We start from the raw sequence: 14,288 nt of genomic DNA on the forward strand, positions 1-14,288 counted from the left end.
AAGTTAACTTTTTTAGAATATGTTTTCATTGTTTTTGCACTGGCGTCTGGGAACATTTTCTCTGTTGTCTTTTCAGAGGGAAGCAATGAGTGGGAGCTGAGGCATCCCAACTCTAATTCTCTACATACTGATTATTTAATTAAACTTTAGAAGTAAACATCCCAAGCTAATTGCCACATTTTCTTTTCTCATATCTTTTATTTAGCACTAAAAGAGGTAGATGCTAAAATATTTTAATTATATTTTACAGTTTTTATTAGCTTTTTCTTTCTAGCCTAGCATTTTCTAGTAATTGTTTAGTATTCAGTATCCATAGTGGTTTTTCCTAATTAATACAGAGTTATACACAGAATGAAGTCCATTCAAAGTTTCCTTGGAATTACAATATACTGATCTATATCAAAACAAAGCATAGTGCTGAGGATTAAATGAATGTGATTCAGGGTATTGATTGTCCTTTGATGTATATTCTGTAAGAAAGAGCTATATTAAGCTTCTATTCCCAGTCTATCCTCAATTTGCGAAAGGACACTAAAAGTTGTAGTTGCCATTTTGTTCTTCATTCTCAGCTCTCTTTCAGACTGAAGGGAATTTGGATCACACATGTATTTCCAGGATGTGATGCTTAAACAATAGGATAGTATGAAGTAGCTTCATTTTCTTGTATTAAGTTAGAAACGTTAAACTATTTTAATAATTCTGTGATACCTGATGCCTATTGGGATCTTTTAAAGTTAGCGATCTTTTGGTAAAAATGAGGAATATAGAGTAACACCCTTCAAAATGTTCCACCAGTGTTGTGAAGATCTTGCCCTGATATACCAGGGGTTCCAGTTTTAAAGGTGGTGTAGTGCATTCCCTCACCTCACACTTTTATTGACATTGTAATAACTCTGGCAGTTCCAATGACAATGTATTGATCCATGGGTCCTTTGAGTGTAATGTCATTGAACTGTTCCAAACATTACTGCAAGTCTCCCATTTAACTGCATAGTAAGACTGCTGCTCATTAATGTCATCTGGCTTACATGATGGTTGTTTTGTACAGCTGGTGTTCTATATTAATACTGATGGTCTGATACACATCAATATTCCTACGACTATCTACATGGTAATTCCAGTATGCCATTTGGTTAGCTTTTGTTTTATTATTTGCATTTATTTGTAGATATCCAGAACAACTGTTTCACCGTAGAGTTTTAGTTTGCAGTAGTATGGCATTTTTTGCCCAGTGTTTGGAAAACATATCTAAAAAGATGAGTATGGATACTGTACTTAAAATGATTGCCTAGTTTAGATACTTACAATACAACTGGTAATATTTGGGTCTATTTTCAGTTAGCAGCAATTTGCAACAGATTAAAGTAAAATCCTGAATACGTTACAGAAAAGAGTTGAATCTCTGTTATTTTGGGCTCTCTCTCTGCTTTGGAGTCTTTACCTGCCAGTCTATCTATCTTAATGTTTTGCCAACAAAGTGACAGTATCTTGATATTAAGTCCTTCAGAAAACTTTAATCTGCATCGTATTCCTTCTGTGTCCTGCTGTCTGAGTGGGTTTTCAAGCACTGGCAATAGCCTTTGCTCTTCCCAATTTAAACCATATTATTCATCAATCTTTACCTCTTCAGGCTGCCTTTCTGTGTAACTGATTCACAACATGACATTAACAAGTCTTATCTTGTCATCCGTTCTGTCATGTTGGCCTTATATCAACTATCTTATTGTCAGCTTAAACTTAACACAGAAGAAATCAAACTTAGTTTTTCCCTTGTCCTCCTTCCTTCTTGGTATCACGTCAACTACTATCTTGCTAATGATATTGGTAGCACGGTAGTATCCTAATTCTAAATCTATGAAGCAATACTTACTCCTGCTGTGGCATGATATTCATGATACTGATCTTGTGCACAATTATCCTATTTAACCCATGCGAGCCCTAATCTGCATCTTCATCTGGTTCCATTACGATTGCCGTTTCCCTACTTAGAAGTGATGAAATCTGCATGACCTCTTACAAGGGAAGACTTACACTCTTCCACCTCCCTTTTGGGAAGAACAAGAGCGGCCTAAAGTTGCCCTAGTGGAGGAGGGGAAGGGAAGTCTGGAAGGCAGTGAACCTCTGGACCCCAAGAGGGGAACAGTCAAGGGGGCTACAGTGAAATGGCCAGTGGCCCAGGGGCAGGTAAAAGAAGAGAAAGAATTCCTAAGGTCCGCTTGTTAGCAGTTTCACATAGCACAGGTTGTTAAGAAGCAGGATAAGAAAACACCAGAAGCACCCTGTCCAGAGTGTTTGAGGATATTGTGATATTTTGTGATACTACCATAATTTTTTCAATACCGGAATCATAAAAAATTAAAGTAGCATCATAGATCAATAGATACAACACTTCTTGACACTCAGTGCCCTCAGTGTTAAAATGTTTTTTATTCCTTTCATTTCTTTTTTCTAGACATCTAAGCCATTTCCAGACCTGGTTGCTTTTTGCTGCTCAGTATATCTTAAAAGCTAAATCATTTAGGCTACCTTCATATTCTAAGTCTCCTTTAGGCAACATTTTTTTCCCCAAAATATAAATCACTTTTGAAGAGTCACTTCCACTGTGCTGCTGAGAGTTATTTTAGTTAATCTGTATGTTAAGTGAAAAGTAATAAAAATGTTTTTTCTGTCCTGCTTTGCTTAACTTCTGGGTATTTTTCAGTTAATTCAGAGCCCATGATTTTTTTTTTAAAAACAGGGACAGATTCTTTCTTTAGGCCTGTGAGATAAGGTGGGCACTACTGTAAACCCTAATGTATGGTCATGCTAAGTCTCTAGACAGCAGTATCTACTGTGCTACATCTGCTGGAGTAAAGCCAGGTGTGTTATTGCCTGCATAAGAACCAAGTGCAGATTTGCTCTTATGATGATCACCTGTTTGATATCTTTACAGTATTACTTGGATATCTATTTTTTTTTTTTTGCAAATCTATGTTACTTACTTATTAATTATTTCTGCAGAAAAACATGCAGTAAATCTTTCAATTATTTATCCATCAAGTTACTGCATTTCCTGTAGAATTGCCACAGATGTTATATTGTTCTCTATTTCTGACAAGGTAAGATGATCTCAAGAATTTGGAATTGCAGATAAAATCTAGCTTTGTTTCTCTAGCAAGCAATAAGTAATATGTATGGTACATTAAATAGGTTTCGAATTTCAGGCACTTCTGATAAGTATTAAGCAAAGATCGGCCTTTATTTCTCATTTATTTGAGTGAAAGAATTGGAAGGTATGCACTGATGCCGGTAGCTATTGTTATACCAAGACTGGCTATTGGAAATCAGAGTGACTTATTAAAACACATTAAAATCCTGTACCAGAAGTTGGTGGGGTTTAGGTAATTGACATTTATACTAATAAGCTGTGTTGTTGGTTTCTCCTGCCAATAAGGTGTCAGGACTTTTTAGCTTGCTTTACAAATAAATCCAGTTAAGTTGGGTTCATTTTCTTGTTTAATTTGAATAATTCAGTGAGTAATTTTTGAAACTGCAACCTAAGCATGCTTCATTATTTTGTACAAAATGAAACTAGTTGTATGCTTCATCAGCATTACACCTGTGTTATTTTGATGACATAATGTCTAATATCAAGGAACAGACTCTTCCCAACTCTTTGTTACAGGTCATCAGGTTGCCCCTTGCTATTCTCAGTTTCTAATTTTAGTCTCAGTATCAGAGGATAACTTCAATCCCCTTGGAAGAAAGTAACAATTTATTTAAGATAATGATGAAATTGTCCCTAGGATGGTCGTCTTGTTTCCAGTGACCATAAAGGCATTGCATATTTGACAACAAGAGCTATCAAAGACCATTATACTTGCAGGACTTTCTTACTTAAAAGCCATACTATATAATTTACAAAGTTGCAAATGTTGCTCATGCAAGCTTATTAGGGAGCTCAACTCTGGGAACTTCAAAGAAGATATTAGTATATTATATTATTTATTATAAATTTTGTTTAATATATGATCAAATCTGATTATTCTTTATTGTTATGGTGGGATAACTAGACATTATCCCAGACTATCTTGTGGTTAAACCAGACATTCTCCTGGATGGGGAAGGATAGTTTCATGGGCTAATCCATGTTTCTACCCTTGTCATGCTTAGGGCTGAGGAAGGTGCAATGCCAAGTGTAGGATACAGCCTGTGAGCCAGTTCAGCCACGATCCCATAGAACAAGTTGCAGGTTGTTCTGAATGATTGCAGGGACTGCAAAAGCTGTAGCTGGACTCAGAGGAGCAGCAACATAGTTTAGAAACACTTAACCTGTTCATTCTTTTCAATGTTATTCAGAAACAAAGGTTACATTGGGTTTTCATAGCCTGCCCCTTAGGTGGCTTTAGAAATGCCTGTGAGGAGTTGGTGGTTTTAGAACTCTCATCCCCAAGTTTAACTCTCAATTAGTTTCCTAACTAATACTTTTCTTTCCTAGAAAAGTTTTTTGTTGTTGTTTGGGTTTTTTGTTTTGTTTTTTGTTGTTGTTGTTGTTTGGTTTGGGGTTTTTTGTTTGTTTTTTTTTAACCTTGTGCTAATTCCATGTTTGGATTATTCATATTGTCCATATGTTATGTCTGTAAGCCAAGCTCTGCTTGGCATTGGAAAGGGCTTCGCTAAGTAAGTACTGTGTCTGGTCTGTGGCACTGCAGCTTAAGGAGGACCAGAGGAGAGACAATCTAGATGAGAACAATGTGAGCAATCAGAGACTTAGAAAATATAACTGCAAGGAAAAGTCAAGGAAATTGGAGTAGACTGTAGAAAAGAGTCAGAATAATAACCTTCAAATATGCAAAAGGTTAGTAGCAATCAGGAGGGCAACAATCTTTTCTTTGCATGCACTGTAGGCAGCAAAGGTGTAATGGACTTAAATTGTAGCAGAGGAGGTTTAGGCTGGATATCAGGAAAAACTTCTCATAATAAAGCTGAATCACTGGAAGCAATTGCTTGGGGAGGTGGTGGAATTTCTTTTATTGGAAGCTTTTTAGAACAGGTTGGACAAACATTTCTGAGGTACCATGTACCCATAGCTGCATTAGCTTCTCTCCTTTCAGCTCTGTCTTTATTATTATTCTGATTGTCGCCTAGCTCTTCCTTCTGCATACTCTCTGAAATTTTTCCATTTCTGTTGTTTGAACACTTTAATTACCTTCATTGCACTATTAGTTTTCTGTTACTGAATATTTCTGACGCTTCTCTTCAATTTTGCTGTTATCTTCATTGATTTATGTCCTCGGTTTTCTTGCAAGATCAGAAACTCTTAAGTTATCTCTGACCCCCGTCTCTCCGTGACTGTAGGTCTGCCTAACATGATCTCCAATCCATTCTGGAATAGCTTTAATGTTCTCCCTGAAGTCTGTATTCATGATGTAATTATTTTTTGGCTTAATCAGTGCATTACCATTTTTATAGCCTTTCAAAATCCATGCATCTTACACTACTAGATCTCAGAGAAATGTAGTCAGACGATATACCTGACACTGAAGAGAAGAATCTATATTGGATCACATTTTCTGTTTTTCTGTATTACTCAAAGATCATGCTAAATTTGCTGTCCACTGCCTCAAGAACTCCATTATCTTGTGCTACACTTTGACCTTGATGGCTTATTGCATTCTTCTCTGCCCACTCCCCCAGTCCTGTTCATCTGGAAAACTTTCTCCTGAACTATTGAGTCACTTTATTTTAAATCCTACCTTCAAATCTTTTTTTTTCTTCTTTGCAAATGATTGATTCACCTTGGGTATCCTTTTGTGATACCATGTGTGAGTGTTGTTATATCGTACGCAAAATTCATATTCGGCAGTTCCTCCATTAGAGAAAAGCTTTTACCTGAAAGTAGTGTTGTTTGGTTTGCAATAACTACTTCCTCATATAATGAACTGTTTTTCATGAAATAAGAATTTTAGATTTCACACTATTTAATTCCTCATTCAGTGGTCATATACAACAGTGTAGCTCTGCCCCATTAAATATCTTTACATTTGCATAAGAGTTTTGTTGCTTCTTTTTAAATTTATGTCTAGCAATGTGTGAATGTTCTGAGCCTGTGATTCAGAACAAATACCTAATCTAGTTGCTCATGCATACTGGTCACAGCAATGATTTTTTTATGTGTGTTGTGAATACTAACTCTATTCAATCTAAAGTGTATAGATGTTCAATTCCTTGTACAGAATCAAGTTAACAATACTTTAAGATTTCTAAGTAATAGTTTTCTCCTTCAGCATATGGAAAATCTAAAAATAGTCTGAGAAATGCTGCCTGCAACAAACCACATTGTTTTTTCATAGAGACCAAATTTTTGTGTGTGTGCTTATTGCTAAAATATATACTAACATCTCAAAACTTGTTGATGTTTTGACAGAATCCTTAACGTAAAGAAAGTTTTTAAAAATGATGGATTTGTTCTAGAATGTATCCAGTCTCTAAATTTACAGAAAACATATTTTTAATCCCTACATTCTCTTGTTTGCTTGCTTATTTCTCTTGAGCCAATTTACCCTCATGGGCAAACAGACATTGCAAGAATGCCTTAAACATGATGTATAGGAGATTTGCCTACATGCAGGTTGATGTCCTAATATTTCATACTAACAAGAGAGTAAAGCCTCCGCTTACTTGCTTATGAGCTGTAGGATCTGTGAATTCACAATTAGTTCTGAAAACCTGATTTTGGTCAGGGTTTTTGATAGAAGTGTATCTTTCCACTTCACAAAATTTATTTGGCACATGTACTGCATAATCAGATGACTATAGAAATTGTTTGGATAGAAATATATGATTTGTGTTGAACAAAATTGCCAACAAATTTCATGCTCAATTGGAACAATTAGCAGGAATTTTGGCTGACTAGCTAAATGTAGGTGTTTCAGCGACATTGGCATGCTGTGAGTAGAAATTGTTAAATTATTGTATTACTCATAGTTACAAATTGAAAGTATCAAAATAAATATTCTGATTGTTTTCAAGAATTGTTTAGATGTGTCTGTAAGCGTTATGAATAATGACACTGTACATGTCCTATGTTCATTAAAATTAATAAAAACAATTTTTGCAACATCTTATTTCATAAAGTAGATAGGTACAAAATTCAGTGAATGCAAAACAAAACAGATATGTACCTCTAGGACTGTCTTTGAACAAGGCTTGCTTATGGGAATCTTGCCTTTGCATAGCAAATCCATGACAATGAGATTTTTCTAGGATTGTTTAAATTGAACATACCAAAGCATGGAAATAATTATTCTATCAGGATAGCTAAAAAGCACATAGATTGAAATTTTTCTCTGTTTGATTCACTGGCCCTTTCTGTACACCTGATCTGTACATGCCATGCTCTGACAGGCTGCTCTTTCTAGTTATATATATATTTTCTTACTATTTCTTTTGGTTTTAGATCAAAAGTTATTTCTCATCTTTAAAGTAGGACATTTCTCTCTTTAAAAGGAAAGGAGAAGAAATAGATACAGAAGCTACAGTCTGTCATCAGCTATTTCCCATGTTTCTGGGTGGAACTGGCTACTGTAGAGTGTTCTTTGATATTTGGCAACTTGTAGTCCTTAGCTTTGCTTCAGAGACTTTACCTGCATGCCATTTCCTAGCTCTGTACTTGAGTTTCAGTTCTTCCTGCCAACAACAATACATATTGAAACTGCAGCAGACAGGAGACAAAAGTGCAGTGCCTTTGCTTTTCTTCACAGAACTTGACAACCTGCATGTATTGTTAGGTAATCTGATAGGTTATGCCAGTTTTCAGTGAGGTTTTGTCGTTCTGTAACTTCTATCAAACTAAATTTGAGTCTGAAGTGAACGTGAATTCATTGCGTTAGAAGGCAATGCACCTGCCCTGGACAGAGATGCCTAAACCTCACCTAAGCTTCAGAGACCATCCAATTTGCTTACCTGCCAAGACTATTCAACCCTGCAGGCACTTTCCTACTCGGTCTACAGACTCAGCTGTCAGAGAGTTATTAGCTAAGCTTTGCCTGAGTCCACAGAAAAGACTGAAATATTATGTCCGGTCAGGACTACAACTAAACTAATTTTGAGGATGGCAACCTTTTGCACAATAATATAGTGAGAATAGGATTTGTCCGTGAGGTAAAAAAGCACTGAACCTGAGGGGGACTCTACCTACATAGCCCCAGGCATCCTGTGGGAGCACACTCTTCTTTTTACAGCTACAAGAGTGGATTAATCAGGTGGCAAAAGGAGAACGGATTAGAGGGAATCTGACTGCCTGGATGACCTGGACACTCCTCTGGAAAGGAGCAGATGTAAAATGTTCCCTGTGGGCAGGATCCAGAGCTACAGAGTATGCTCTTTCCATCTCGGTGTCTAACTTTGGTTCTGCCTGCTGCGCTTTGGGCATTGTGGCTTTTAAATTTCTGGTTGCATCGTGGCTCAATTTCAAGAAAAAGGGCGGAGCATGTTCCTGTTTAGATAGATCATGAGCCCACTGGACTGAGTAGAGCCTGAAGTTCAGCTTTCTCCTTACCGGGATCACTGTTCAGATGTCTGCTCTGCAAATGCGGATCCCACTCTCATTATGTGCCCATCATCAGAGCTGGGGGAATTTAGTATAAGCGTGCTGCGTAGCATTTCTTCTTGTTCCTTATGTTCTCCGTGAAATCATGGAACGGTTTGGGTTGGAAGGAACCTGTAAAGGTCATCTAGTCCAACCCTCCTGCAAGGAGCAGGGACATCTTCGACTAGATCAGGTTGCTCAGAGCCCCGTCCAACCTGACCTTGAATGTTCCCAGGGATGGGGCATTGACCACCTCTCTGGGCAACCTGTGCCAGTGTTTCACCACCCTCATCGTAAAAAAAGTCTTCCTTATATCTAGTCCGAATCTACCTTCTTTTAGTTTAAAACTGTTAGCCCTTTTCCTGTCTCTACAAAGCCTATTGAAAAGAGTATCCCCATCTTTCTTACAAGCCCTCTTTAAGTACTGAAAGGCTGCAATAAGGTCTCCCCAGAGCCTTCTCTTCTCTGGGCTGAACAAACCCAACTGTCTCAGCCTGTCTTCATAGGAGAGGTGTTACATCCCTCTGATCATTTTTGTGGTCCTTTTCTGGACCTGCTCCAACAGGTCCATGTCCTTCTTGTACTGAGGAAGAGGAGGAGTCCTATTTGTCCCCCTGCATATTGTGAGAGGCAGTTTCCATTTTTATGCTGATTGTTTAGAAAGGTACGGTAGTAATTACAGGCAGACTAGATCACTTCTTTGGTGTGAGGAACCCAAAATTTCGAAGAGACTATAAGGAGGCTGGATATGTAATTTATAGGGCATGGATTCCATTCACTGGCTGTAGCAAAGCAGAGGTATAAGATGTTAGTTTCAGAAACAATCTCAACAATTTTTTTGTTATGGAAAATACCATAATATTAGAATTTGAAAAATGAGTGGGCTCAATCAGGACTTAGGGCCCAATGGTATGATTCTTTAAAGGTCCTGAAGAAGTCTTGTCCTTGTACAATATCTTTTGGAAATCAAAAGATTATGAATGGTATACTGCAGTAAAGTAGAAGCTGCAGTAAAGTAGAAGTTACAAGGGCAGTTAGACTGCAGTGAAATTGGGAAGATCAGTAAGTTTGTATCAGGGCCATCCCTACAAGAGGAACTTCTTTAAAAATTAAGCAGTATTTGTGATACGTGATCGCTTCCAGTTACAAATACAGTGTACTTTACAAATCTATTCTGTAACAAAGACTGTAAAACATTATTGTTCATTAGTGTGAAGCAGTAAAGTTTTTAACAGATATGTATGAAATAAAATTTTCCTTTTTTCATCTTTGGTATATATTCATGTTATTGGAATTTTATTTAAAGTAGAATTTTGCCTTTCAAAGTGCTACTCCTTATACCATATCCTTGGCAAGATGACCTTTTTCTTATCTTTATTATCCAGCTTTCAGTAAGAAACTGGGAAGTTTAAAGAGACACTTGCTGTCAGCTTCTTGTCTTAACTGTTTAGGCCTTTAAAAAAGATGTATAAATATTGAACCAGCTGGATTTAATAAATAAAGTTATTCTGTTGTACAGACAACTTAATGGTTATTAAAGGAAAAGCCACTGGGCTTTTGGAATAGTAGACAAGCAATTTATCCTATATTGAGAAATTTTTCAAATTGTAGGAATTGGAAGGAATCAAATGTACCCTTCTGAACACACTTAAATACCAGTTTACATGCAGAAAAGAAAAGCATTATCCAGTGACTCACAAACATAATTTGTGTTTTGCAACACAAGACACACAAGCGTAGGACACTCTTTAAGATCACCACTAAAGATACCAAGAGACACTGACGTGACTTTGGCAATGAGATCTGGTGAGATCATTTTCCTCTGGACCTACGGATGCCATAAAGTGCATCTTTCATTTTTTTTGCATGAAGAATATTTTAAAATCATACTAAAAGAAAGAAAATATAGTACCATTTTGTTATAAATAGAGCCAAAGATCATAAATTGAATATGCATTAAAAAATCTCCAGAACCTACTGTTGTGTACTCCTATGTACCGTCAGGGCTTAATCATGAATGTTACTTGAGTTACATTCTCCCATCACTCACTTGCTGAAGTCAAGAAAGGTAGAATTGCACCCGGTCCAAATCCAGCACAACATGTGTCTGTAGAGCACCATTAAAACTAGACTATTGAAATAGTGTACTTTGATGGATTTTTTGAGGAACAGTGGATTTGTATGTATGATTAAATACTGAGTAATTGCAGAAATGTATTTTAAAAAAATTGAAAAAAACTTTTATTTTTCTCATTTCCCAGAATAATTAAGTGGTAGAAGTAGTACTACAATCTAAATATTTAATTTACTTTTTCTCCAAAAAAGTTACAGCATCTGTTTCTGTTCTAGTAGGAAAAATTCGTGGACAATATCCATTGAAGTGAGTGCAAAGTGCAGTGTGGTCGTGATCTACCAACAGTTTATAACCAGTTTGCCACTATTTTGCAAAATAAATAGCTAAAGAAGATTTTAAATAAGCTTCCCTAACCCAGATGTCTGTCTTATTAGTGGCTTTCTTTTAATTATATGAAGATGTAACAGCTCAAGGTGAAAAGGAAGTAAGAGGAGAACTGGAAGGGGCACCCAAACAATCTAGGTCCCTGAAGGAAAGCAATAATTAATGTGGGGCCATACAGGAAGATGCTTTGATGCTTTGGGAGCAACAATTATATATTCAGAAAAATGCACAAAATAGCCACCCATAAAATGGCACAAAACTCCTTCTGTATCTCCCCTAATGTGACCTCTTCACTGAATAATATGTTGATAAAATCTGCATGCAACCCAAACCATATTTCCCAAAGCCTAGACATTCTGCTACAATTTGCATATGCACTGCATATAGCTATTGATATTTACAACAGGAAATGGCATAAACCCAGTGCATTTAGTGTAGGAGTGTGTGATGTCATGCTTAGTTTTGTTTGATATATACGTTTTGCCTTGCATTTATGTGAGAGAGGGCAAAGTCAGAGAAACTTGTCTAGGATTTGGGGTAAATGATAGGGAAGTTTGTGAAAGTCTGCAGACCAAGTAATATTTCAATAACATTATTGACCTAATCCTAAGGAACTTACAACTCCTATAATACTTGGAATTGGTTTTGTTCCAAAAAGTTCCATTGTGCAAGATGAGCAAAAAAAAAAAAGTTTTGATCACAGACCTTTAGGCAGTGTTTTAGATGTGCCGTCTTAGCCACTATCTTGAGGATAAGGTCTGAAACCTTGACTTTATCTTCTTTAGAAAGCCAGCACAGAAGGCAAAGGGTAGGTCTGATGTTTTTACAGCAATCACTGCAATAGCCTTTGCTACTGAGGTATACTCTATTACTCTGTTTCAGATAGTTTTTCAAAGGGCTTAAAATGTTCAAGTATACCATAGAACTGTAGTTGCCCTGAGAGGTGAAAATAGTACAATCAACTCATTATCTTCCAGAAGGTGGGCAACACCTTTAAATCAACTGGGAAAGGTAGAAGGCATTATTCAGAAATGCTGCTTAATGAGAGCTGGGACTGAATGAGAAATTCAAAAGCTCTTCTATACAATGGGTTGTATTGATCATTGTTTGGTACATCTTCTGTGTAATTGTAGGGTCTTCTGAATGCTTTCCCCTGCTCACCTCTGCCTTGCCCATTTTTAACTCTAGGCAGATTGTCTTCATCAGCATGCAGATCTTCTCCAAGCACCATTCTGTTTCAGCATTATGATCGCTAAGATAGTAACATGGTTGGTGAGCGCTTCTCACAGACAAATGCAGCTGTTTGTTAGCTGAGTATTTACAGCACTAGAGACCTCATCTTCTCATCAGCTCTTTTGGAGACGTTACATTAACAGGACCACGGAACTGAACCTTGTTAGAAGAGTTCATGTTAAGCTGAAATTCAATATTTTTGCTTACTGAACTTGAATTAGGCAGTAAACCTAATCTGTAGAAAACAGCATTCATCATGCACAATAGAATCATAGAATAATTTGCGTTGGAAGAATGTCTCGTAGTCATCTGTCAGTCAAAGACACTGGGGATGAGCCAAACCTCTGAGCAGTCAAGCCACCTTTGATCAGATTGCTTAGGGCCCTGTCCAATGGTGGTTTGAATATTTCTAAGGATGGTGATTCTGCAGACTCACTGGCCTCTGTTCAAATGATTGACTGCCCTCACTGTGAAAAGCCTTTTCATAATATCTCATCAGAATCTGCCTTCTTGCAACTTCTTTCTGCTGCCCATTGTGTTATCCCTGTGAGAAAAGCATGGCATAGTCAGAGTCAGCAATAGGATTGCAACTTAGCCTTCTCCTTTTAAGACTGAACAAATCCTGTACTGTCAGGCTTTCCTTCTAACTCCTAGGTGACCTATATCTCACTGTTTTGTTTACAAAGATAGCATGGAAGACTGTTTTGAGAGTCTTGCTAAAGTCAAGGTTAACACCATCCACTGCTGTCTTCCACTGAACTAGTCATACCATCACTGAAAGTAACCAGGTTAGTGAGGCAAGCTTTGTCTTTCATAAATCCATGCTGGCTATTCCTAATCAAATTCTTGTCCTTCACGTCCCTGGACAGGACTTTTAGGCGGATTTCCTTCATAGTCTTCCCAGGTATGGTGGGAAGCAGATGAAGCTGACCAGTCTGAATTTCCCCAGATCTTCCTTCTTGCCCTTCTTAAAGATGTGTGTAACATTTGCATTTTTACAGAGATCAGGAACTTCCCCTGATCACCATGACCAGTCAAAGATGATAGCATTTTCTCAATGACGTTGGCCAGTTCCCAGTATCCCATCTGGTCCTGTGGACCTGTCTACATCCAATTTGCTTAAGTGGTCCCTAGCTTATTATATCTCTACTATGGATATTATCTGTACTCCCTACTAACTCAACCAGATGAAAAACATTAGCAAAACCAAAAATCTATGTTGCTCAGGATTTCAGGTGCTTTTTTTGTATGTGGAAAAAAGTTGGATATAAAGTTCTTGTATAAACTAGGGAAGCTTTGACGTTAATTTAATCAAAGAGCTGCTGTAAAGGCGGTAGCAGCATGTAAGAGTGGTCACTGTCTGCTTTTCTGCTGATATTTCTTGATGAGACATATTTGAGTTTTTCTTTTTATGCCACCACATAAATTCCAGAATTTTTTCCTGACCTTTACATTTTAGTATTTGCAATGTGTACCTTTATATACTACACACAGTGTTTTTCAAAGAATTTGTTTAAATATTGGCAGTGCAGGTGCAGTTACAGAACACAGCTATGAGTTTGTGTCTCATGTATGGTGAGATGCGTTCAGTTTTTTGGGGTTTTTTTTAGAGGCTTTGTGGTAAACTAGGCACAATTCACAGGGTAACAAACCACAAAGGTTAATGAAGATCCCACTCACAGGCTTTTACCTATCCTCAGCTTTGACCAATTAGCCAATTAGAAAGAGCAGCTGTAAATGCCTAGATCCAAGTAAATAACAAATTTGCAGGCTCTCCTGAAAAGGATGTAGAGTTGGCCTGAGAGGTGCTGCAGAAAGAGTTTTGTGTGAAGAGTAATAGCTGACCACAGAAAGCAGCCTGGAAACTTGGTGAGCTGTGGAAAGAAAAGTCTCTCTTCTTTCTTGTTTAATGCAGGATTCTTTGGCTGGAGTTCAGTAAAGGTGAACTGTACTAAAGCTGCTTCTATGCTGTACAAATTGGCAATGCTATTTTAGTTCTTCAAAGAAACAAAAGAAAAAATATGTTTC

General features: G+C 37.3%; 1 protein-coding gene across 1 annotated transcript in view; it reads left to right on the plus strand.

The window, feature by feature from the left end:
* ATRNL1 (attractin like 1) overlaps positions 1 to 14,288 on the plus strand; it is a 537,457-nt gene that overhangs the window by 401,045 nt on the left and 122,124 nt on the right. The gene's annotated exons all lie outside the window — the stretch shown is intronic.

The sequence above is a fragment of the Buteo buteo genome, chromosome 4 (assembly GCF_964188355.1).
Source record: "Buteo buteo chromosome 4, bButBut1.hap1.1, whole genome shotgun sequence".
Lineage (NCBI taxonomy): Eukaryota > Metazoa > Chordata > Aves > Accipitriformes > Accipitridae > Buteo > Buteo buteo.